Source organism: Triturus cristatus, chromosome 8, assembly GCF_964204655.1.
Source record: "Triturus cristatus chromosome 8, aTriCri1.1, whole genome shotgun sequence".
NCBI classification, from domain to species: domain Eukaryota; kingdom Metazoa; phylum Chordata; class Amphibia; order Caudata; family Salamandridae; genus Triturus; species Triturus cristatus.
The window spans coordinates 170,680,203-170,705,870 of NC_140591.1; the positions used below are offsets into that span (position 1 = coordinate 170,680,203).

At 50.6% G+C, this 25,668-nt stretch overlaps 1 protein-coding gene across 3 annotated transcripts in view; it reads left to right on the forward strand.

Annotated features, from left to right (window-relative positions):
- Window positions 1–25,668, forward strand: part of BRWD1 (bromodomain and WD repeat domain containing 1) — a 2,304,433-nt gene that overhangs the window by 1,301,100 nt on the left and 977,665 nt on the right. The gene's annotated exons all lie outside the window — the stretch shown is intronic.

Consider the following 25,668-nt stretch of genomic DNA (forward strand, 5'->3'; position numbering starts at 1 on the left):
CGGCACAGACAAGCCTAAAAAGCCGTCGGTCCCGAAAACCTCGGCGCCGACCGAACGACCAGTGTCGCAAGAACTTTTTACACCTGATCCTCTACAAAAGACACTTACCAAGGATCCAAAAACTGGACATTTGACACTGTCTTAAAAAAAGAGACATTTGGACAAACCAGCTCCACCTCCACCTCCAAAGAGGAAGGACACTGCTACCTCCCCTTTCAGAGTGCCTTCCCCACCTCCTCCACCCTCCCCACCTCCACCCCTGCCTCATCGCTCTCCGACCCTGTCTCCAGACCATGATGATCAAGGGGACCCTTACTATTATCCAGCAGATGTGCCACAAGACCCCACCCCTACTGGATCCCCAGACCCATGGAATGAATATAACAATCCGGACATCCCAGATGTCCCACAGGATGACCTTTATCCATCTAGGCCATCCCCACCAGAAGACTCGTTAGGTTTTCACCACCTACTACAGAGGGCAGCACATTATCACGGGGTAGAGCTACATACTGACCCAGTGGAGGAAGATTTTCTCCTAGACACCTTCGATTCTGCACATAGGTCCACTGCAATACTACCTATGCTAAAAGGAGTAATCAAACATGCACCAGAGGTTTTTAAAGACCCAGTCAGGGCTAGGGTCCTAAACCCTCGAATAGAGAAAATATATAAAGCTGCCCCCACAGATCCTTCATACATTAAAGGCCCTGCACCACTGGATTCCTTAGTGGTATCTACAGCTAGGAAGCGTTCAAATTCTCAGGCGTCAGGCGAAGCACCACCACCTGACAAAGAGTCCAAGCTCCTAGACGCGTCAGGGAAGCGCACTGCATCACAAGCCGCCAATATATGGCGTATTGCCAACACTCAAGCGCTATTGGCCAGATACGACAGAGCGCATTATGATGAGTTAGAGGCCATCATGCACCATCTCCCTGAAAAATATAAGAATAGGGCTAATGAATTGATCCAAGAGGGAAAAACTATAACTAATACCTATATACGCTGTGCCCTAGATGCAGCAGATACAGCCTCCAGGGCCATAAACACCAGTGTCCTCCTTCGTTGCCACGCCTGGCTAAGAGTTTCAGGTTTTAAACCTGAGGTGCAAGCCTCCATATTAAACCACCCATTTGATCAACAACATTTATTTGGTCCAAAAGTTGATGAAGCCCTCGAAAAGATAAAAAAAGATACTGATACGGCGAAATCCATGGGAGCCCTACAGACACACACTCCTAGGCGCTCTTTTTGCCGCTCCTCCTTTCGGGCCACTGGTAGAGGCTACTCCTCAGATGGCGCATCCACGTCATATAAATCCCCTCCTCAGTCTACCTTCACAAAGGGTTATCAAAGAGGTGGCTACAGAGGCAATAATAATAAAGGCAGAGGCAAGACAAACACCGCCCGCTCTGCCACACCACCTACCCAATGACTTTCCCCCGCTCCCTCCAGACCATTTCACTCCGGTCGGGGGCAGAATACAAGATTTCCTTCACGTCAAGGAGACCATCACCTCAGACAGATGGGTGACCCAAATTATTCATTCAGGGTACTGCCTAGAATTAACATCTACCCCCCCAAATATTCCACCCAGGCAACAACCAATGTCTCAAGAACATGCCACGTTACTAAAACAGGAGGTAATCTCCCTCCTGCAAAAACAAGCCATAGAGCAAGTCCCCATCAATCAACAAAATTTAGGGGTCTACTCCCTGTACTTTCTGATTCCAAAACGAGACGAGATTCTACGACCTATTCTAGATCTCAGGCCTCTAAACACTTGTATACATTCAGACCATTTTCACATGGTGACCCTTCAACAGGTTCTCCCACTCCTCTCCCAGAACGACTTTCTCACCACACTGGACTTGAAAGGCGCCTACTTTCACATCCCAGTACACCATGCTCACAGAAAGTACCTCAGATTTGTAGTGGACGGGCAACACTACCAGTTCAAGGTGCTCCCGTTCGGGGTCACAACAGCACCAAGGGTATTCACCAAGTGCCTAGCAGTAGTGGCGGCACACCTCAGAAGACCGCACATTCACGTGTTCCCATATTTGGACGACTGGCTAATAAAAGCCACGTCCTACGACCAATGTGTGCGCCATACCGCCGCTACAATCCAACTACTTCACCAGCTAGGTTTCACGGTGAACCACCAAAAGTCTCACCTGGTACCATCACACACAAAACAATACCTCGGTGCCACCATAGACACCTCAAAAGCCATAGCCTATCCCAATCCTGCCAGGATTGCAAACATACAGGCTCTGCATCAAAAATTCATACTTCAACACTCTCTCCCAGCAAGAGTGTTTATGCAACTGATAAGGATGATGGCCTCTTGCATTTTCATAGTGCCTCACGCAAGACTCCAGATGCGTCCACTCCAAGAGTGTTTAGCGCGCCAGTGGAACCAGACCCAGGGGCAACTGACAGATCTGGTGTTGGTAGACTGTCGTACCCATCGCTCTCTGCAGTGGTGGAACACCACAACCCTTTCCAAACCTGGACCCGGTCCCACAAATAATCCTAACAGACGCATCGCTCTCCGGCTGGGGAGCTCATCTGTTACACCTCACAGTTCAGGGCAAACAGACGCCGCAACAAAAGTTACTCCACATCAACCATTTGGAGTTACTGGCAATCTTCCTAGCCCTAAAATCCTTCCAGACGCAGATTTCAGGCAAGGCAGTCCTCATTCGCACAGACAACATGACTGCCATGTACTATATTCAAAAACAGGGGGGCACACACTCTCCACAGCTCTCTCAATTAGCACAGAGCTTATGGAGATGGGCAATTCCACAGAAAATCTTTCTCCTGGCCCAACACGTCCCAGGAGTCCAGAACACTGTGGCAGATCTACTCAGCAGACAGATGCAGCAGATCCACGAGTGGGAACTTCACCCACAGGTTCTTCACCCGTTCTTTCAGAAGTGGGGGCATCCACAAATAGACCTATTCGCCACCCACGAAAACAAAAAATGCCCAAGCTTCGCCGCCAGATATCCACACCCATTGTCCAAAGGCAATGCGATATGGATGAACTGGTCAAACAAATTTGCATACTCTTTTCCAACTCTCCCACTAATTCCACTAGTGGTGCGAAAGCTACAACAGCATTCCCTCACACTAATCCTAGTAGCTCCAACATGGGCCAGACAACCGTGGTACACCACACTGCTGGAACTCTCCGTAGTACCACACCAAAAGCTGCACCTCTCACCATGCCTCCTAACCCAGAACCATGGAGAGATCAGGCACCCGGACCCAGCTCAGCTCAACCTTGCGATCTGGCTCCTGAGGTCCTAGAATTCGGATACCTTAACCTTCCCCCTGATTGCATGAATATTATCAGGGAAGCTAGACGCCCTACTACTAGGGCATGCTATGCTGCAAAGTGGAAAAGATTTGTTGTTTACTGCCACAACAACACAATCAACCCTCTAAGTGCGTCCATACAGCACATCATATGTTACTTGCTCCATCTACAAAGGTGTAACCTAGCATATACATCCATCCGGTTACACCTCGCAGCAATTGCTGCTTACTTACAAAACAGGCAGCACTTATCACTCTTCAGGGTGCCTGCCATCAAAGCATTTATGGAAGGCCTCAAAAGAGTAATTCCACCCAGGGTACCACCCTCACCTGTCTGGAACTTAAATATAGTTCTCACAAGGCTAATGGGACCTCCTGTCGAACCATTACATAAATGTGAGCTGCAGTTTCTCACATGGAAAACAGCTTTTCTAGTGGCTATCACTTCCCTTAGAAGGGTTAGTGAAATACAGGCACTCACGATACAGGAACCTTTTCTTCAAATGCATCAGAACAAGGTTGTACTCCGCACCAATCCAAAATTTCTACCCAAAGTAATTTCTTCCTTTCATCTAAACCAGTCGGTAGAATTACCAGTCTTTTTCTCACAACCTCAAACTGTTGCGGAAAGGGCTTTACACACACTGGATGTTAAAAGGGCCTTGCTTTACTACTTCCAAAGAACACAACCTTTCAGGAAAACCAAACCACTATTTGTCTCCTTCTCTCCACCACATAAAGGCAACCCTATTTCTAAATCAGGGATAGCTAGGTGGATTGTAAAATGCATACAGATTTGCTACCACAAAGCAAAGCGAACACTATCTGTTCCCCCCCAAAGCCGACTCTACAAGGAAGATAGGGGCTTCTATGGCTTTTTTAGGCAACATACCATTAGATGACATCTGCAAAGCAGCCACATGGTCAACACCGCACACTTTCACAAAACATTACTGTGTAGATGTTCAAACCAAGCAACAAGCTAGTGTGGGCCAGGCTGTACTAAAAACACTGTTCCAAACAACTGCAACGGATGCCGGTGGTCGTCGCTAGGGTTGGGTACTGCTATACAGTCTATGCACGGTGTATAATCTGCAGCTCATATGCCTCGAACGGAATATGCTACTTACCAGTATGCATCTGTTCTTGGCATGTAGAGCTGCAGATCTATACATGCCCACCCGCCTCCCCGGCTACCTGTATCCGTTCCAGTCTATCTTATTTAGATACAACACACATGGGTTTCTTTACTGTTACTACTACGCTCCATCTTTCCCTGCTGGCGAAAAACAATCTGAGGATGGAGCCGAAGCCCATGCGCAATACGAACCAAAGGAGGAGTCACCGACCTTGTGACTTCCAAAGACTTTCCAAGAGGAAAAACAAACTGCAAACATCCGGGCCCAACACCAGATGGCGATCTATGCACAGTGTATAGATCTGCAGCTCTACATGCCAAGAACAGATGCATACTGGTAAGTAGTATATTCCTTTCCTCACATTTCTGTGGTGGAAAGTTCTGAAATCTGAGGGGGTAGAACATTTGTGCCGCCACGGTGATTCCACACAAAAATATGTGGAAAATTTGTGTTTTTCAGTTAAATTTGAGGTTTGCAGGGGATTCTGGGTAGGGAAACATTGGGGGATCCACGCAAGCCATACCTCATTGGACTCCCCAGGGTATCTAGCTTTCAGAAATGTGTGGGTTTGGTAGGTTTCCGTAGGTGGCCGCCCAGCCTGGGGCTAAAAACTCATGGGACCCCCCCTTGCAAAACTAGATAATTTTGATATCGCCTCAATAGGTTTTTGGCCCTTACCTGTCGCGGGTACTTGACCCACCCACACAAGTAAGGTACCCTTTTTCTCGAAACACTTTGGGGAACGCGGGGTGGGTGGAATTTTGTGGATCCACAAAGATTCTAGAACTTTCCACCACAGAAATGTGATGAAAATTTGTTTTTTTTGACAAATGTTGAGGTTTGCAGGGGATTCTGGGTAACAGAACCTGGTGAGAGCCGGACAAGTCACCCCATCCTGGATTCCCCTGGGTGTCTAGTTTTCAAAAATCTATAGGTTTGCTAGGTTTACCTATGTGCCGGCTGCACTAGCTCCCAAAATCCACAGGTAGGCACATTGCTAAAAACAAGTCTGTGCCTAGTGGGCTGTCTGCCCCCCTGGAGGGCAGATTGGGGGCTACTGCCCCCGTTTGCCCCCTGGGGGCAGAAAGACTGACATTTCTCTGGTGGGGGGCCTTGGCACGCCATTTTTGGGAAGTCCCTACCCCAACGTTAATAAATAAAAATAAAAAGTCCCTGGTTTTAAGTGGGCTTTCTGCCCCCTCCCGGGGAGCAGATTGGGGGCTTCTGCCCCATCTGCCCCCCAGGGGGGCAGAAAGTCTGACATTTCTGTGGGGGGGGGGGGCATTGCCATGCCCTTTTTGGGCAGCTCCCATCCCAACGTCAATAAAAAAAAATCCCTGGTGTCTAGTGGGCTTTCAGATTGGGGGCTACTGGCCGGTCTTGGCACGCCATTTTTGGGCAGTCCCTACCCCAACGGTAATAAATAAAAATAAAAAGTCCCTGGTTTTAAGTGGGTTTTCTGCCCCCTCCCGGGGGGCAGAGTGGGGGTTACTGCCACCATCTGTTCCCCGGGGGGGGGAGGGGGGCAGAAAGCTGACATTTCTGTGGGGAGGGGGGGCATTGCCATACCCTTATTGGGCAGCCCCCACCCCAAAGTCAATAAAAAATAAATAAAATAAAAAAATCCTGGTTTTTGGTGTTCCTCCCTGGTGCTAGTGGGTGGATCCCTGCTTGGGGTTCACCCACCTGGGATGATCCTCAGGCAGGGATCAACTAGGGAAGGGTACCATTGGAAAGGGGATGTTCTTCCCTTCCCAACGAAATCCCTTCCATCTTTTTCGGTGCTCGAGGGGATGAGTTTCAGTTTCGATTTCTTTGTAATGATGATTGCGCGTGATCGTCATTTCAATGAAATACAAAAATAGGCCTGGGGAGGTTGGGGAAGCTCAACCCCACCTCCCCAGGCAAAAAAAATAATGTGAAAGCCCTCTGCTGTCTGCAGCAGAGGGATTTCCCGAGCATGTGCTCATGATGGAATGGTTCCGTTATGAGCGCACTAGAACTTGTGCTCATGACGGAACCATTACGTCATGAGCATAGAAGTGGTTAAAGTCATAATGCAGCCTAAATAGCAAGGTTACAGTGTTCAGAATTCTTTGCTTTGAAGGGGCAATAGGAGAGACTCCAAGAAGATATAAAGTTAATGCATAACATTTTTTGTAAGGGCACAGAAAAAGAACCTTCACAAACCCTTTTGCTAAGAGAGGGCAAGGTAGCCCATAGGTTGCCATTATAAGTAAAGAAAAAGGAGACTGTGTCTTTAAGAACAGTGAGACCTCTAATTGCCCATCGTGTTCAGCTAGAGGCAGTTACCCCTGTTCTTTTTTCCCGCTCCTGCTGGCACCGGCTGAAACCCGCACACGTCCGTGGCGGCCCGGTGCTACTCATCCCCTGGATTTCTTTGGATTTAATCCCTAGATACGAACGCCCTACCAAGGTTTCTACCAGGTTCCTGTGCAGTGGATCAGGGCTCTGACCCTGCAACGAACTACCCTTCTTTTTTTCTGTCACCGGACGATTCTACTCTTATGATCACCCCTCTACAGCTGACGTCCTGCGACGCCGCCTAGGCATCCAAAGTCAGCTCTTCCTCCCATGGGCACTGATCCCTTCGTGCCACAGCACTCACCTATATGGCTACCTGGTCCTGATGATGATCCTAACTCGAAAGGATCGAAACGCTGTCGACCCTCTCCCACCAGCAAAACTCTTTTGGCGCACACCGTACTTTGGTTCTCTAAATCGCTGATAAATTATAGCCTACCTACTCAAAATAATCATTATGTGAACCAACAATCCTGTATATATTGTATATTACGTTTCACCTTGCGCACTGCGCTGTGTTTTTCTCACGTTGTCACTTGCGCCGTCACGTCTTGTCACGAGCACAATGTGCACTTATTTCCTTAGGGTTGCCTCTGCATCCATGCTTAACAGTGCTGTTACAACTGTTGTGTATATTCCAGTCTTCTAAATATATGATGCATAAGAGCACATTTAACGAATAATTTGGAGTCTCTCTCCTTTGTTCCTCTACTGTAATGTCTTGCATATACAAGCATAATTATTTTCAATGAATCCGGTTGAGATATTGTTGCATATTTGTACTGTACCTACCCAGATCTCAACTAGGTTGATGGGTTATACTCCTGTGGTTTTTCCCTGGCAGGACTCTTGGAGCATTGAACACGACCTTTTTCATTTTTTTTGCAAAAGATATTGGTTTGCAGGTAAGTAAACGACCTTCAGGAATCATTTTTGGGGGTTCGAACCAAGGTTCAGTTAGGCACTCGAATTGCACCAACGGCGCTGGGCGGTCGGGTGCAGAGTGCAGGGGCCCAGTGTTAGCCAGTGGGGTTAAGAGGGCCTACGGTTAGGGGCTGCTTATGAGTAGGCCACTCTGTTCTGGGTTCAAACCTCCTGGGGTTAGGATCAGCACTGCAGCGGCCAACAATCCGCACAGGAGCTGCACCACCAGCGGCACAGAGGCGGACGGATACAGAGTGCCAAGAAGATGTCTGGAGCCCCGTGGTTTGCAAGGGAGATTGCTGGTTTGAAGAAAAGACTGCAGGCTCGGGTAAGGAGGTTTCCTGAAGGCAAACACCGGCAGGAGATGAAGTTGGGTTCTTGGGGGATGCCTGGACACCGTCAGTTGGGCCACCCAAGCCCGTGGGGCTGCAGTGCAAGGATGTCTTTAGGCGGCAGATTTTGTTACCATCTCCGGTCGCCGTCATGGGGGGGACCCCTACATATTGAGGCTGCAGGCGTCAGTCTGAAGCTCGGGGTAGGTCGGTAATCAACAGATCCCAGGTCAAGATTGCCGTGAGACCTCGTGTTATTGGGAAACTCAGGCCTTGGGCGTCGGGTGTACAGTGGTACAAAACCGCGGAGCCACCTGGATCCATGTTCTGTATTTGAGTCTACGCTTGGCAAATATGGTGCTCACGGGAGACAGTCTCTTTCAGATGATTGCAGGGCAGGTCCTCCCAGTTCTGGGGGGGCTGCTGGCAGCACCGGGGTTTCCCTGTACTAGAAACACACAAAAGGTGATGGGAGGAATGCTTGCAATTTGTCTAACCACTGACGATCGCTCGGGTTAGCATCCCAACCCATCGTTCCTTTGCTCATCATTCCACCTCCGGTTAGATCCAGCCATATGTAGATCAGCCTTGACCCTGCTCCTTGTGGCAACAGTCCAGCCCGAAATGCAAGCCCAGGTCTTTCCTGAACTGGAAACAAGCATCCTGGGACCGGTTTTGGGGTATTACCCCTCATCAGCCAGGCTAGCTTGAATCAAGTGACAGTGAGCATCGGACCCTCGTCTGGGCATACCCATGCCACTTAGAGCAGTACAAGAAACACACAAAAGGTGATGGGAGGAATGTTTGCAATTTTTCTAACCACTGGCGATCGCTTGAAGTAGCATGCCCAGACGTGGGTCTCGTGCTCACTGCGCCACTGGATTCAGGCTAGTCTGGCTGATGAGGGGTGAAGCCCCAAAGCCGGTCCCAAGATGCTGGTTTCCAGTCCAGGTGGGACCTGACTTGGCAGTTCGGGCTGGACTGTTCCCATGAGGAACAGGGTCATGACTGATTTGCATATGGCTGGGTCCAAGCTGGGGTGGCGTGGTAAACAAAAGAACAATGGATTAAACTCAGATCTTTGTGACTGGGGGTATGTTTGCATTGTTCAGCATTCTGTCCTTCATTTGTTACTTTTGGTTTTCCGCTGTAGGCAGGTCGGAGTCGGGACAGGCCGGTAGGGCTGGAGCCAAAGCAGTTGCTGTCCTCTTAATCCTGTGTCAGCACGTCTCTTCAGTCCTTCTTTCTTCCTCAAACCTGAGGAGGCAAGGTTTGGCGTCGCCCCTAAATAATAAATTTAAGAGCATTTACAGGAGTGTGCAGATCGGGACCAATAGGTCCCTTCCTTGAGGTAAGTACACTGCCTATTATGCCACCCTAAAGTGGGAGGAGGTCATGATCCTCTCTCTAATTGGCTGGGTCCCCTCATCTTTAAGATGGAGGGAACTGAGATGTGCACTTCACCTTGCCTCCCCCACCTCAGGGGTGAAGTTGACAAAGGTGGGCACACCTATCCTCCTAACTTGGTTTTCCAGCCGATTCTCCTGCCCAAAGCAGTGGCAACCAAAGACAGGGACAGCATACAAAGGCATCAGGCCTTTGAAGCTTCCTCTTTGTTGACTCAGCACATCCTCAGGGAGGAGGCATGACCCCTCTCCCCAGGATGGGCTTTGTTTCTGGACCCAGAGAGCAGGGGCGCTCCCTACCAGGGGTGCAGAAATCTATTTTGTGGTGGCAAATGACGGGCAGCCATTTAGGAACCACACCTGGGCTGGTGATTTTCCAAGGGGCATCTCTGAGATGCCCTCTGGGTGCATTTTGCATTAAATCCCATACTGGCATCAGTGTGGGTTTAATGTGCTAAAATGTTTGCTACCAAACCTCCCAGGTTTCAGTAAAGCCATTATGGAGCTGTGGAGTTCATAATTACCAACTCCCAGACCATATACTCTTTATGGCTTTACTGCACTTAAAATCTCGAAGAATGGTTTTAGATACTGTAGGGGTACAGTGCTGATACAACGGTACCTTCACCTGTGGTCTAGTGCATCCTGCTAGAGGGGTGACTTTCTGAGGCCCCAGGCAGTAGGTTGCAGGCATGGCACACCAGGGATGTGTGCCATGTTGACTCTTCCCTTTTCTTGCACCAAAACACGCAGCATGCAATGGCAGTGTTTGGGTGTTGAGGTGCAGGGTGTCTAAGTGTGGCACAATGAGTGTTGCAGCCCTTAGATGCCTTTCTGGTCACAATGCCCTTGTTACCCATGGTAGAATTTGTAAGGGGTTTACCTGTTGCTAGAGATGTGCCAATTTTGGGTACAAATGTACAGTTTTGGTAAAGAACTCCGGCCCTGGAACCTGATTGGCATGGACCCCGGTCACATCAAGTCAAAGTGCATCAAATGTCATGCAAAAAGTGTGTGTTTGTGAGGTGGGAGGTAACCATGCACAAAGGGGCACTTTCCTACACTTACTTTGGGATGTGCCTTGTGTCCCCGGCTCCTTTGGGTCTTCTGGTCCATGTCCCGTCCTCATCTGCAGTTCTCATTCCACTTTCTTAATATATGGTTTGGTCTCCCCTGGAGACCACTATATTTTATGCTACTTACCTGATTGCATTTGATGTATTCTTGTGTATTGTGTTGCTATCTCGTAGTAGGAGATAAATCAATGTGTTAGCTAGTCTTGTATAATAAATACTGGGTGGTTCTTTTTAATTTAACTTACACTACAGATTAAAATGGTAAAACAAGCTGCTTAACACTCCTTCAAGATAAGCCTAAAGGCTGCTGTCCACATCTACCACTTTGACAGCTTTTGATGGTTATCAAAGGCCACTAAAATCAACATAAGGGTTGCCTGGATTAGTGCAAGGTGCCTCACTTAAATAATTGTGCACCATGTACTAAGCCAGCCTCCTACACTGTGCATTTATGTGGCTGCTTGATCAGCCCTCTGTACAAGTCCCCTATTGTCAATAGGTTCCTTAAAGGTCTACAACACGTTTTCCCTTAGCTTCCTTTGTTATGCCTCAATGCTACCTTAATTTGATTCTTACCTGCTTAATGTGCACTCCATTTGAGTCACTCCATTCTTGTCCTCTTCGACTCCTCACCATCAAGACTACTTTTGTGGTGGCAATTAAATCTGTCCGGTGAGTCAGTTAGCTACAGGCACTGTCCTCTCAGCCTTCCTACATCTCTTTTTTTCCCCGATAAACTTGTCCTTTGGAGTTGAGCATCCTTCTTGCCGAAAGTAGTCAACCCGTTCCAAATTTCCTACCTTTTTTACTCCGCCTCATCCCCCCCTAAAGAAGAGACTCCTGGACCCAAAAAGAGCGTTGTCGTTCTACCTTGACCGCACAAAACCAATCCGGGTGGCCAATCAACTCTTATGGGTTATGTCGGGGCCAAGAAAGGCCATGCAGAAGCAGACCATCTCCAGATGGGTCATGCTCTGCATTAAAAGCTGCTACTCATTGGCTAAGAAGTAGCCCCCAGAGGGTTTGTGTTCTCACTCTTCTAGAGCAGAGGTTGCGACCACTGCATTAGCAGGCTGAGTTCTGTTTTTAGACATCTGCCAGGCAGCAATGTGGGCCTCCATGCACACGTTCACTAAACACTACTGCCTGTACATTCAGGTCCGTCTGGATGGGTACTTATCTTGTTAGGTCCTGCAGGACTTTCTGGTTTAAATCATGTTTGTAGACCCACCTTCGAAATTTTTTGATTGGGTATCTATTGTAAGGTAAGAAATCTGCGGCTAGAAGTGTCTATCAGATGAACAAGTTACTTATCTTTTAGTAACACCTTATCTGGTAGAGACTCTATCTAGCCGCAGATTCCTTACCAACCCACCCATCCTCCCAGCTCTGCATACAGATTTCAGGGCCCCAGCGATCCACACCAGTGGTCCGTAATCTCCGTGGCTTAGCACTTCTGATGTGGAAAGTCGTGAAAAAAAAGTGACGTCAGCATGCTGGTGTGACACCTATACAGGTGTAGATGATGCCACGCTGAGCCGAACGACAGCACCTACTGGCGCGCAAGAGTACTGCTCACAAAATGTTTCTGTATCCAGTTTGGTGCCTGAGGAACATTTTAAGGTGAGGAACCTGCTGCTAAGTAGTTTAGTATCTTTTTAAAATCGAGCATCGCCAGTGAAAGGCGTGATTTGGGTCTGACCTAAATTTGGTGGCTACTAAGAGAGCACTACATCTGTGCTTGCCACTGCACGTGCCATTTCTCTGGGTTGCTCTAACCTGCTTCTGTTGTCTGCTGCACACAGTGTTTGTGAAGAGACAGCATGACTCCCATCATCATGTTGTCAGACTGGCTGGAATGTGAGTCGTCAGATGTACTCCACCGACTGAAAAATCACTTCCAGATTCTGTTCAGTTTTCCTCTCCTTCAGGTGCTGTCTCAGTCTCTGATCCTGCCTCAGAGCTGTCCTCCAATTCCCGAGTTAGGGCCTGGGCAGCAGTCATCCACCAAGACGCAATCTCTGCTGACTGGCTAAAACCTTCGTTCTAAAACACTGCTCTATGTAGAATGCTGAAGTGGTGTTCTAAATCGGTCTTGTGGGTGCGTGCGTGAGAGTTGTGTGTTATAGTAAATAGACACAAAATTACTTACCTAGTGTCCTGAATCTGCAGGTTCTCCAAAGATTCTAAACAAAAGACAAAGAAAGATAAAGGGCCTAATTTAGATCTTGGCGAACGGGTTACTCCTTCACAATGGTGACTTGTATCCCGTCTGCCGAAATATGAATACCAATAGGATATATATAGTGATTTATATTTCGGCAAACGGGATATCAGTCACCATTGTTGTAGGAGAGTAGGGTCTGCTTTCTATGTTCACCCCCACTTTTTGCTTTTGCTGCACTGGTTTTCGACTTAGATGTGGCTGTGGGCCTGCTAATCAGACCCACAGCCCAGCTGTTCTCTCTCTAAATTCATACTATGTACTTTAGGTACATAACCCAATTGGTAAGGATCACCTTATAGGTCCCTGTACAGTGTACCTTAGGTACCCAGGGCCTAGGTGTACCCTTGGCCTACCAGGGGCTGCAGCATGTATTATGCCACCCCTGGCTGGCCTTCCATTATGACACAACTGGCTGATCACTCAGCTGGGGGATGGTTGTGTAATCACCCCTTGCTTAGGCATAGTATTCCTATGCCTACCTTATATATAGACACATGGGTAACCTATCAGTCACTCCTATGGCAGGCCTTAACAATCCTCCTGGAGGCAGAGTGCTTGGTAACATGTGAGATGGTGCTCTAGCATGAGCTGAGCCTGTCTGCAGCTTTCGGAACCATGTCCTTATAGCTGTTCTATGATATTGCCTACCATATACTCTTAAAGTGCCTTATAATACTCGCGGTTATGGTAACTATGGTTTGGCTTTATCGAAACATGTCGTGTAAGGTGTCTAACACTGTGGAAAACTACCCCCACACCGTTTCTGGTGGTGAGGATAGTATTCCCCCCTTCTAGAGGGAGAAGACATGTTAAAATCCTACTACCCGGTTAAAGTTAACCAGAGCCCCAGCATCACAAAATGGATGCTGCTGCCACAGACACAAGTCTGACCTCCTGCTGCTGGGAGTCCTTCCAACGAGGGAGGCTTGGACAATAGGTTTCCTGCCTTGGGAGGTGCTAGCACCACCCTAGACAGGACTTAGTGTATTGGGGCAGGGAGGGATGAAAGAAATGAGACACTGCCTGGGGCACACAAGGTGTCCCATGCATAGTCCGGTTCAAACCGGTGCTGGGGCACTCCAGCCCCAGTCCTGGCGCGAAACTGGACAAAGGGAAGAGGGTGTAACCACCCCCCTCCCTGGTCCCACCCATAGGAGGGACCTAGCAGGTAATCTAGCCCCCCAGATTAGTATAAGAGTGGGAGCTGGGTCCTTAGGACTTTAGATTATCCTGAAACTGCATCTTGAACAGAAACTCTGGACCTTCGACATTCGACTACGGAAGAAGACTGAAGAATCTCCCTTGTGGCCAAGGAGTGACCACCCTGGGCAACCAGGCACCACCCAGCGACCGCTGCTTGCTTTGCGACTGATCCTACGAGGTACGACTGCAGAGACTGACCAGCGCCGTGACTTCCAGACACCTCTGAACCAGATCCACATCTACAGCAAAGCTGAGACCCGTGGAGGCGACGAGGGACGTGGGACCGGCGACTTGGGAAAAATGGCTAGTAACTGACTAGCGCGACTTCTGAGGCTTCCTCGAGGTTGTGCTTGGGGAATTGAGAAGCCCCAATCCCGAGCACCATCTGCAAAGAAGATCAGCTCCCCGCACTTCACATGTTCTGCGTGGGGCCCTTCTGCACCTGATTTGCTCGACGTGTTGTCCGGTTGCTGGCCCGTTGGCTAGTGACCCCTGTGACGATGAACCTTCAATTTTGCCTTGCTGGTCCGGCTCCTCCAGACTGGCAACCGCTCCCCTGTGAAAGGGAAGCACCCCAGGCCTTCCTGGTCTGCGACAGAAGCAAGTCCTCCATCCTGCGTGGGTTACGCTTGCCAAGGCTTGTTGGGTCCTAACTCGACATCGACGCCGCCGACAGCAAGAGCCTTCGTGGGACAGCTCGCCTCCTGGTTCTGGTCGTCCTCGACGCCTCCTGGTACCCGTGGCTGCTGTGACAAGCTTCACCTCTTCACCTGCATCTTCACGACATCGCCTAGTTCCTTGCTGGTTCCTTCCCGGCTCCTGGCTGGTGACCTAGACTCTGTCCCCTCTGCTTGCAAGTATCCTCCTTCCTGATTCCATCCTTGGAGTCCACCGGACACTCTGCACTGACTGCCTGTCAGCATCTTTCTTCAGGCATCCATAGGAGTCGACAACGAAACCTGACGCAAGTTCACACCTATGCACCCGCAGCCCGTGGGCTAGGTAACTTGGGTACTCCGGTGCTCACAAGGGTATTGACTATCCTAGTGTCTAGTTTCCAAGTCTCTAACTCCTAGTTCCTTCCGAAGTGTCCTAAAACTCTTAATTTCTAAATACTACTATTTCTATCGACTTTAACGCATTACGCGTGAGTGTTTCCACTCTGCACCTGAATCCCGTGGGCCTCCCACTTCCTAACAATTGGTAGTATAGTGTAGCCCCAGCGATTCCCTAGGCCTAACCTGTGTTCGTGACAGTAGTTCTTATACCACTTACTTAGTATATGGTTTGCGTGGCCCCTAGGGCCTAACTGTATTACTTACCTGTGTGACTTATGTATGCTTAACTAAGACTGTGTTGTACTTACCTCGAATCTCATAAAGAGTGCTGAGGGTATTTTGACTAGAATAAATACATTCTATTTTATAATATATCTGTTGTGGTGTCCTTTCATTTGGTATTCAAGGGATTGCAAATGGTATAACAGCTGGCTTCACATGCCATACAGAGTTTAGCCTAAGACTGCTCTTGTCCATGCTACCACTAGGATAGCTGGTCTATAAGGTTGACTTTACAAGCAATCACCATAAGGGTTGTTTGGACTGATACAAGGTGTACACTAGAACTAGTGACATCATATATCAGGCCAACTTCTCACAATTGTGACGAAGTAACCCGTCTGTCAAGATGGAAATGAGGCCCAAAGTATTACTGCAACCTGCCACATACCCAATACCTCAGCATACTTTTGTCATGGCTTATGCAAATTTTTATGGTTGAGGGACCTGTTGAGCCTTTGCCAGAATCAAAATAATTTCCTGAAACCAAAAATCTACCTTTGTTGTCAAAAAGTGCACTTTCACGCGGTAGCCACTACAACTTTGTGCGCAGGCATGCTCCTTGTGAAAACTCCCAGCACTATCACCAGATTCACTGGAATTAGGCGGCGCAAAGGCACCAAATTGTGACAGGGTTGACTAAATTATGCAGCAAAATAAAATACACCAAACAATGCTGCACCTTTTTTACAGTATTACTTTTTTTGTGATTGGAAAACATAAGACTGCCTAGGCAAAGATTTCACCTCAAGAGCACCTGCATAGCAACCAAATACATAAATAAGCAACTGGATGATGGGTGACCAGTCAAAGTTTGCGCAGGGTGTTAGACTGCGTGTGAAGATGAAGCCAAGTCTGGGGTCGCTTTTGACCCATTTGAACTCCAAACTTTTTTTATACAATTACGCAGGGATTACAGATTTTGGCATTTTTTTTTCTTCATAAATGTGTGTGTATATATATATATATATATATCTATATATCTATATATATCAAAAAGAACGCCAGCTCAGTTGAGAATTTCTCCTATGTTTATTGTGGGTAGCAGACAGGTTGCGCTCTCCCTGCCAGCAGATTTGCCAAACATGTTTCGAGCCAACAGCCCTTGATCACTGGCAGCATTCAAAGTTCAGGCAGCTGTGTCGACTTTGTTAACATAACCCCGCCCAAATGGGACTTTTTGTTTGCCAATGCATTCTGGGGTACGTAGTCTGACTGTAACCAGATGGTTGCTGAACAGTACTTTGTGCCAAAATAATCCCCAAGTGGGTCCAGTGGCAGGGGAACCCAGCGTTGTCCACTATTACCTTGACCCCCAAAGACTGGTATTCACAACTCCACGTAGCGCCACTCGTCATAGCACTGCAGGTCCACTGGATATGTGGCGGGGCGTCTCCGCGGCGAGGCTTCGCCGCAAAATATCCCAAAAAGAATCAAGTCGCCTTGCAAGGAAACGCCAGCTCAGTTGAGAATTTCTCCTATGTTTATTGTGGATAGCAGACAGGTTGCGCTCTCCATGCCAGCAGATTTGCCAAACATGTTTCGAGCCAACAGCCCTTGATCACTGGCAGTATTCAAAGTTCAGGCAGCTGTGTCGACTTTGTTAACATAACCCCGCCCAAATGGGACTTTTTGTTTGCCATTGCATTCTGGGGTACGTAGTCTGACTGTAACCAGATGGCTGCTGAACAGTACTTTGTGCCAAAATAATCCCCAAGTGGGTCCAGTGGCAGGGGAACCCAGCGTTGTCCACTATTACCTTGACCCCCAAAGACTGGTATTCACAACTCCACGTAGCGCCACTCGTCATAGCACTGCAGGTCCACTGGATATGTGGCGGGGCGTCTCCGCGGCGAGGCTTCGCCGCAAAATATCCCAAAAAGAATCAAGTCGCCTTGCAAGGAAACGCCAGCTCAGTTGAGAATTTCTCCTATGTTTATTGTGGGTAGCAGACAGGTTGCGCTCTCCCTGCCAGCAGATTTGCCAAACATGTTTCGAGCCAACAGCCCTTGATCACTGGCAGCATTCAAAGTTCAGGCAGCTGTGTCGACTTTGTTAACATAACCCCGCCCAAATGGGACTTTTTGTTTGCCAATGCATTCTGGGGTACGTAGTCTGACTGTAACCAGATGGTTGCTGAACAGTACTTTGTGCCAAAATAATCCCCAAGTGGGTCCAGTGGCAGGGGAACCCAGCGTTGTCCACTATTACCTTGACCCCCAAAGACTGGTATTCACAACTCCACGTAGCGCCACTCGTCATAGCACTGCAGGTCCACTGGATATGTGGCGGGGCGTCTCCGCGGCGAGGCTTCGCCGCAAAATATCCCAAAAAGAATCAAGTCGCCTTGCAAGGAAACGCCAGCTCAGTTGAGAATTTCTCCTATGTTTATTGTGGGTAGCAGACAGGTTGCGCTCTCCCTGCCAGCAGATTTGCCAAACATGTTTCGAGCCATCAGCCCTTGATCACTGGCAGCATTCAAAGTTCAGGCAGCTGTGTCGACTTTGTTAACATCTGGTTACAGTCAGACTACGTACCCCAGAATGCATTGGCAAACAAAAAGTCCCATTTGGGCGGGGTTATGTTAACAAAGTCGACACAGCTGCCTGAACTTTGAATGCTGCCAGTGATCAAGGGCTGTTGGCTCGAAACATGTATGGCAAATCTGCTGGCAGGGAGAGCGCAACCTGTCTGCTACCCACAATAAACATAGGAGAAATTCTCAACTGAGCTGGCGTTTCCTTGCAAGGCGACTTGATTCTTTTTGATATATATTATATATCACATTATCTATAATTTCTACATTATCTGAAGATTTATATATAAAGAAAGTCTGCACCTCAAATGTCCCAAAAAGACCCCCTGCCCCTTATGCTTTTTAGGAGGGGGGAATTTGTAGTTACCAATGGGGGCTGCGATTGGACCCTCAGGAAAACACACCTAAAAAAAAAAAAAAATAAGGCATTGTTGGAAAGGGGAGACTCTTCCCCAGGGCGGGCTTTAGGGCAATGCGACTGGTGCAGCTGCACTGGGCGCTGACCTCAGGGGGGGTGCTGTGTTTAGCAATAACTTACGATTGGAGAGATAAGGGGCCCTTATGCCCGGTGGTAGTGAGAGAATTTGAGGAGGCGGTCACGGGGTGTGGGGGCGCCAAAAAAGGTTGTCGCGCCGGACGCCACCAGCACTAAGCCTGCCCTGCTCTTCCTTTTTCAACAATTCCTCTCTAAAACCTGGGGAGGCATTGCGGCCCCCCAAAACCCCACTGGAAGAACTCACCTGCTGTTTCGCTACCACCAGTGGGAATAATTTATGTCAGCGCACCTCGGGGCACGCTGATGTCACAGATGGGCACGGTGGGTTTGAGGGCTGACATGGAAGTGATTTGCATCACCCTCGCCCTTTTGTTAAAAAAAAAAAAAAGAAAAAAAGAAAAAAATTCTTTGGGGTGAACCCTGGAGAATTTTTTGTAACTCTCCTCAGTGTCGGCTGGTGGCGGAATGCTGCACTTATGGTTAAAAAGAAAGACATATGAAGAACAAGCATTTGCAGTGCAATAGGTCTCGCATTTGTGAAAGTTAGAGCTTTCGGCGTTGTAAATGACAATGTCTTTTGCTTAGGTTTATGGAGTGGATGTATGTGGAGTGGAATTATGTGGGTTGGATTGAAATTGTTAGTTGTGGAATAGTGTGGCGTTGAATAGTGTGGCGTGGATTTGTATTGTAGAATTATGTGGCATGGTGTGCAGTGGAAATATGTGGATAGTAATTATGTGGTATTGAATGTACTGGGATTATGTGGAAGGGGATTGTATATTACAGGGTGTAATTATGTGGATTGGTATTTTGTGTTGTGGTGGAGTTCAATTATGTGGAGTGCTGTTAAATTTGTAGCATGATATGGAATTTTGTGCTGTGAATGCATGTGGTGTGTTTTGTTAGAGAATTGAGTTGAATTATGTGGTTTGTTGTCAAATTATGTGGAGTTGAATGGAAATCTGTGGAGCTGAAATGTGTGCCTTTTAACTGTGTGACATTGAGTGCAATTATGCTGATGGGAATTATGTTGTGTGGAGTGTATTTATATGTAATTTTGCTATGTGGCAGAGTGGTTTTATGTGGGGTGTATTAATGTGGTACTGATTAGAGTGTAATTATGTGGTTGTGGCTACCTGTCGTTCTTCATATTTTTGAGTCCTCATTGAATGTATGCTTTATGGATCTGAAAGAAACACGTTAGTTAGATTCCTCACCTTAGAATATCCCCAGGCGTCAGACTGGATCCGGAAGATTTTTCGTCAGCAATACCCCTTGCGCGTCGCTAGGCGTCGTCTGCGGCTCCGCGTCCGTCGTCGGCGTCGTGCGCCGGAATGACGTCGTCGGAGTACTTAGACGCCGCCCTCGCGCGCTGACGTCAGTTCTTCTTTTTTCCGCGCCAGTAAGCGCAGATCCGGGAGAGCTACCCCTTTTAGTCTTTTTTGACTAAATCTTTTTTGATCACTTTTGATCCTTGTCTGTCGACATCTGGTGCCGGTAGGATGCCTGGGTTCAAGGCTTGCGAGGATTGCCATCGAATGATGTCGATGACCGATCACCACCGCCGGTGCCTCTACTGTTTAGGCCCCGACCACGACGCGGAGTCGTGCTCCGATTGCCAGGCCCTGACTTCGAAGGCTCGGCGGGAGCGGTCCCGCAAGCTTCTCGAGCTTCGCCACTCGGCTCCGCGTCGTGCGCGATCCCGGTCCAGGAGGAGGTCCAAGGATCGCTCGCGGAGCCCTAGCCGACGCAACCATCGATCGTCGGGCTCCAAGTCGTCGGGTAAGTCCAAACGCTCTAAGAAGTCCAAGAGGCGACATCGCTCTTCGGACTCCCCTCGCCGGTCGCGCGACTCGGCCGAGGGGTCTGGGTGGTTCCACCCCCGCGGCTCCGGCGGAGCCGCAGGCGCCGCGCCCGTCCCCATACCCTCCGGTCCCTGGGACTAACGCGACGCCGGCGGAGGTCAGTGCCTTCCTCTCGGCCATGAGGAGCCTGGCCCCGCCGTCGACGCGCGCTGGCGCGCCTTCGGGCCCCGCGGACTCGACTGGGCGACCTTGCCTGCCGGCGGCTTCGGCCCCGGCGCCGTCGACGACTCCGGTCACGACGCCGCAGGTCCCCGCGGGGCCCATGCCTGGGCCCCCGTCGACGCCGGTTGACCTAACCACTCCTCCACCGGCGCCGGCGAATGAACCACCGACGCCGGCGCAGACCCCTACACCTCCGGCGCCGCCGACGCCTTCGGTGCCGACTCCGGACGGCGTCCAACCCCAGTTTAGCCCTATTCCGGACCCGGCGCCGCAACGGCGTCGACCGACGCCGCGTCCGGCGCCGCTTGAGACCTATCATCTCTATAGTCCGGCTCCGATCATTTCTCCTGTTTATCAGGAATCGGAAGACGGGGGCGACTGGGAGGGGTTCGATGACCCTATGGCTGTTCAGTCGCAGCTTTCACAGGACTGGGCAGATGAACTGGGGGAGGCCAGTGGTCTGGATACCTCGCCAGACACTGGATTCACTTCTCCTCCGACTGTGGCTTCGGAGGAGGGTGCAGCATTTTCTGTGGTGCTGCGCAAGGTGGCCGCAGCCCTTGGGCTCGAGCTGCCTGCCGTGGCTGTGAGGACTAACATCCTCACTGAGGTGCTTCAAACCGCAGCAAGCTCCACTGAGCCTCTGCTGCCGTTCAATGAGGCCCTCACTGACGTTCTGCAGGGCACCTGGTCCAAGCCCTCCACAGTTCCTCCTGTGGATAGGAACGTTGCCAGGCGCCACCGCCCTGCTCCGGGCGACCCCAGTTTCCTGTCCCAACACCCCACCCCCGAGAGTCTGGTTATCCAGGCCTCTACCTCCCAATCCTCCTTCCCGACCGCTCCGCCGGACCGGGATTCCAAGAGACTCGAGCAGTTTGGCAAGAAACTGTTCTCGTCCCTTAGTTTGGGCCTGCGGTCTTTGAACACCGCCTGTCTCTTGGACCGTTATTCCCATTCTCTGTGGGATACGGTGGAGGACGTGCTGCCCCTGTGTCCGGAGGAGGTCCGGACACGTCTTACCCAGGCTTTGGCCGATGGGAGGGATGCAGCGCGGCACACCATACGATGTGGGCTTGACACCACGGAATCGCTGGGTAGGGCGATTTCCACCACGGTGGCGCTCCGCCGCCACGCCTGGATGCGGTCCACGTCATTTTCCGGGGATGTCCAGAACACCCTCATGGACATGCCCTTTGATGGCACTCGCCTGTTTGGTGAGAAGGCGGACAGTGCGCTGAACCGCTTTAAGGACTCCCGGGCTACGGCCAAGTCCTTGGGCCTCTCGGCTCCGCGGGCGCACACCTCCGCTTTTCGCCCCTTTCGTGGCCAAGGAAGGGGCGCCTCCTCACGTCCGCCAAGCCACCAGCCGCAGAACCAACCTGCGCGCGGACGTGGTTTCCGCCGTGGCGGATCTGGAGGACGACGTGGTCAGCCCACATCCACCCCGGCAGCATCCGCCTCAAAGCCTTCCTAGTCCGAGCTTTCAGGCCCATTCCACGCCAGTGGGCGGCAGAGTTCGCCATCACCTGCTCCACTGGCGGTCCATTACATCGGACAGGTGGGTGCTGCAAATCGTCCGAAGGGGCTACTCCCTCCCCTTCGAGACGACCCCTCCAGCCATGCCACCGCAGCACCACCGTATCTCGGGGGATCATTTGAATCTTCTCCGCGAGGAAGTTTCGGCCCTCTTGGCCAAGAGGGCCGTCGAGCGCGTTCCGAGTCCAGAAGTAGGTCGTGGTTGTTATTCCCACTACTTTCTGGTTCCCAAGAAGGGCAAAGGGGGCCTACGCCCCATCTTGGACCTCCGGAACGTCAATGCCTTCCTCCGAAAGGAAAGGTTCAAGATGTTAACCTTGGCTCAGGTTCTAGCTGCCCTAGACCCCGGAGACTGGATGGTAGCGTTGGACTTGCAGGACGCATATTTCCATATCCCCGTCCTGCCGGCCCACCGGCGTTACCTGCGGTTCACGGTGGGCCACGAGCATTTTCAGTTTACCGTGCTCCCCTTCGGCCTCACCAGTGCCCCTCGGGTGTTCACGAAAGTGATGGCGGTGGTCGCAGCTCATCTGCGCAGATCAGGGGTTCCAGTCTTCCCCTATCTCGACGACTGGTTGTTGAAGGCGGGCTCGCCCCAGGCAGTCGTCTCCCACCTCCAGACTACGGCGGATCTCCTGCATTTGCTGGGATTTTCCATCAACGTGCCGAAGTCACACCTGAGTCCCTCTCAGAAGCTCCTCTTCATCGGAGCAGTTCTCGATTCGGCGCAGTTCCGGGTCTATCCACCGGAACATCGGGTCCGGGATATACAGGCCCTGATTCCCATCTTTCGGCCTCTATCCTGGGTTTCGGTCAGGCTAGTGTTGCGGCTTCTGGGGCTGATGGCCTCCTGCATCCTACTAGTGCATCACGCCAGGCGGCGCATGCGGGCTCTGCAGTGGGACCTGAAGTTTCAGTGGGCCCAGCATCACGGCAACCTGTCCGACCATGTCTTGATCTCGGAGGGCACTGCACAACAGTTGCAGTGGTGGCTCACGGACCGCGATTGGGTCATGGGCAGGAGCCTCTCCCTTCCCCAACCGGAGCATGTCGTAGTGACGGATGCGTCCCTCCTGGGCTGGGGTGGCCATATGGGAGAGGCGGAGATCAGAGGCCTCTGGTCTCCGGCGGAGTCTCGTCTCCAAATCAACCTGTTGGAGTTGAGAGCGATCCGACTTGCACTGAAAGCCTTCCTTCCCTCTGTCAGGGGCAGTGTCGTGCAGGTGTTCACGGACAACACCACCGCCATGTGGTATTGCAACAAACAGGGCGGGGTGGGGTCGTGGACCCTTTGTCAGGAGGCTCTGCGCCTCTGGACGTGGCTGGAACACCAGGGCGTCACCCTAGTGGTTCAACATCTGGCGGGCTCTCTGAACGCCAGAGCGGACGAACTCAGCCGCCGGTGCATGATGGATCACGAATGGCGTCTGAACTCCGAAGTGGCGCAAGGTCTCTTTCAGCAGTGGGGAGAGCCTTGGTTAGATCTATTCGCCACCGAAGAGAACGCGCAATGTCAGCAGTTCTGCGCGTTGGAATTTCCAAGGCGGCACTCGCCCTGGCGACGCTTTTCGTCACGAGTGGAGTTGCGGTCTGTTGTACGCCTTTCCGCCTATACCACTTCTGCCCAGAGTGCTGAAGAAGATCAGGCACGACCGGGCCCAAGTCATCTTGGTGGCTCCGGATTGGGCACGAAGATACTGGTATCCCGAGCTACTCAGTATGTTGACCGATCCCCCGATACGTCTGCCCCTTCGGGAGGATCTTCTGTCGCAGCAGCAGGGGACGGTCCTCCACCCGAACCTGTCCAGCCTCCACCTCCATGCGTGGAGATTGAGCGGCGGCAGTTGATGCCATTTGACTTGCCTCCTGAAGTCTGTGATATCATTCTGGCAGCCAGGCGTCCCTCCACAAAGACGGTATACGCCTGCCGGTGGAACAAATTTGTGGCATGGTGCACAGCAAAGGCTGTGGATCCCCTTTCCGCCCCTCTTTCTGAGGTTCTTCTCTTTCTTCTTTCTCTGGCCCGGCAGGGCTCTGCCCTGGGCACCCTGAAAGGTTATCTTGCTGCCATCTCCGCCTTCTTGCGGCTTCCTGATCAGCCTTCTCTTTTCAAGTCCCCTGTGGTTACACGCTTTCTAAAAGGCATTACTCACACGTTCCCTCCTGTCCCTTTTGTAATGCCTCAGTGGGACTTGAATCTGGTCTTGACATTCCTGATGTGCGCTCCCTTCGAGCCTCTTCACAATTGTCCTCTTCGTCTTCTGACTCTTAAGACTGCTTTTCTGGTAGCCATCACCTCGGCTAGACGGGTGAGTGAGCTCCAGGCTTTATCTTCAAAGCCTCCTTTTCTGTCTGTTCATCCGGACAAGGTTGTCCTTCGGCCTCGTCCCTCCTTTCTTCCGAAAGTGGTGACTCCATTTCATCTTGGGCAGTCTGTCACCTTGCCCACCTTCTTTCCGCCTCCGCATCCTTCCAAAGAGGAAGAGAGGCTCCACCGTCTGTACCCAAAACGTGCGCTCTCCTTTTATCTGGACCGCACAAAACAGTTCCGGGTGGACGACCAGCTTTTTGTTGGGTACGTGGGCGCTAAGAAGGGGAAAGCTGTGCACAAACGGACCATCTCTCGGTGGGTCGTTTTGTGTATCAAAATTTGCTATTCTTTGGCAAAAAAGGACCCTCCTGTTGGGCTGCGCGCCCATTCTACTCGGGCCACAGCGGCTACTACTGCTTTGGGACGGGGAGTCCCTTTGCAGGACATCTGTCAGGCGGCGACGTGGGCTTCGTTACACACGTTTGCCAGGCATTATTGCCTTGACTGCCAAGTCCGGAGGGATGGCTTCTTTGGCCGTTCTGTCCTCCAGGACTTTCTGGTGTGATCTTGGTTCGCAGACCCACCACCGGGGATGGTATTGCTTGGGTATCTATTCTAAGGTGAGGAATCTAACTAACGTGTTTCTTTCAGATGAACAAGTTACTTACCTTCGGTAACGATGTATCTGTAAGAAACATTAGTTAGTTAGATTCCTCACCGACCCACCCATCCTCCCCGTTCTGCGAACTGACATCTAGGGTTAAGGTTGTCCTTTTCAGGCCCCTAGATTTTATTTTTGGCACCAGTGTCGGTCTTTGCATGGCTCTGCGTTCCTGGCGCGGAAAGCTATGTACAAGAACTGACGTCAGCGCGCGAGGGCGGCGTCTAAGTACTCCGACGTCATTCCGGCGCACGACGCCGACGACGGACGCGGAGCCGCAGACGACGCCTAGCGACGCGCAAGGGGTATTGCTGACGAAAAATCTTCCGGATCCAGTCTGACGCCTGGGGATATTCTAAGGTGAGGAATCTAACTAACTAATGTTTCTTACAGATACATCGTTACCGAAGGTAAGTAACTTGTTCTTTAAGTTGAATTTTCGTGGCAAACAATAAACACAACACCCACCTACAACCACTGGCCTGTGGGGAATAGCATGGCTTATACTTCTAGTGTTAGAGAAAGGGAAAGAAGAGAGAGAGGAAAGGAGATTAGGAGTAAAACCAAAGAATAGAGAGAGGAGGAGGAGGACAGAGACCTACCCATTACCCAATAAATGACACAGTAGGGTTCTAGCCATCGGGTGGCACTTCCCCGTCATGGGTGGGTTGCTCACTGGCGGGGGGAGTAGTGGGAAATCGAAGGACCCTTAAGTAACGTGGGCAGGTGCAGCTCAACAAACTCTGAGGAGAAGTAGGCCACAGTGGAACCCCAGGTCTTATCAAACTTGGGCAGGGTG